This window comes from Cervus elaphus, chromosome 33, assembly GCF_910594005.1.
Source record: "Cervus elaphus chromosome 33, mCerEla1.1, whole genome shotgun sequence".
NCBI lineage: Eukaryota > Metazoa > Chordata > Mammalia > Artiodactyla > Cervidae > Cervus > Cervus elaphus.
In genome coordinates this window covers 36341924-36343294 of record NC_057847.1, presented here as the reverse complement: position 1 = coordinate 36343294, position 1371 = coordinate 36341924, and positions in this window count along the sequence as shown.

Sequence of the window (1371 nt, the reverse complement as noted above, 5' to 3'; positions counted from 1 at the left end):
TATGGCCCAGCAATCCCACTTCTGGGCATACACACTGAGGAAACCAGAATTGAAAGAGACACATGTACCCCATTGTTCATCCATTTTTTATTTTTAAAGCTGAACCACTCCAAAACCTATTTGCCATCAGCAATTGAGTATGTACAATGATTTCTTTTAAATTCTAAATCATAATATCCACTTAGAGTAAGTGATAATATGCTGTCTGTATATTTTAAAACCAACCTCCAGGCATAAGAATTGGATTTTACTTGCTACAAGCTGTAATTTTTTAGCAAATTCAATTTTGAAGGAGACGAAGCAATGGTTTGATACATGACTTTCTCATATAAAGTGAATATTAAGAAATACTAAGTGGCTTTAAAAAGCAAAATGTCATTCCTTCATTCTGTATGACTTTATTTCATCTTGTAACTTGTTAAAGGCAGTTTCCAGTATGCCAAAAGAGTAATTTCTTTTCTCTTTGTTTCCCTTCTTCCTTCAGTTTAGGGTGAAAAAAACCATGGAAAGAAAGTTCACTGATAGAAGTAAGAAAAGCAATGGTCTGGGAGTCAAGGCAATTTGGGTTAAATAATGCCATCCATTCTGATGCCAAGCCATTCTAATGATCTCCTCTTTTCAACTGTTACTCTGAGGATTCATATCCATTTTTTAAAATTAACTAACAAAGTCCTCCTTTATTTTAGAATGACAAATGATCAAAACAGATAGAAGAACAGGAGAATAGAAGAATATGATGGAAAACAAAGGAAATCTTGTGATTACTTTGATTAACATCCAGACAACCAGAACTACTTTGTTCACTCTCACCATGTGCCAGCCTCCTAGTTTCTGACAATTAGCAAATCATAGGGAAAGTACCTATCCTGACTGCTAATTAAGGCAGTGGTTCTCAAACTTCGCTGTTCAATGTAATCAACTGCAGTGTTTAGGCTCCACCTCACAGTAATAACATCAGAATCTCTAGAAGTGATACCCAGGCATCTACAGGTTTTGATATACAATTGGTGAAGCCAGATTTCAGGTCTAGTAGTTGAAAGGAAATAACTATATTTGGATTTAAAAGACTAAATTTAAAGGAAATTATTTTTAAATTATTAATATGTGTGCTTAATACTATACTTCATACAATATACACAAAATATAGCTAATTAAATAAATGTTTCACTTAGCCAGGTATTCTAGCCTCTCAAAGAAAAAACCTTAAAAATTATTGGAATGATTTCATTGAATAATAGGAGTGCTATTTGAAGATACCCTCAGATATAATAATAATAATAATCACAGTTGTTATAACTGTCCTCATGATTATAGCAACATTTCCATCATACAGGCAATGTGTAAGGTGATTTATATGTATTCTCTCTAAAC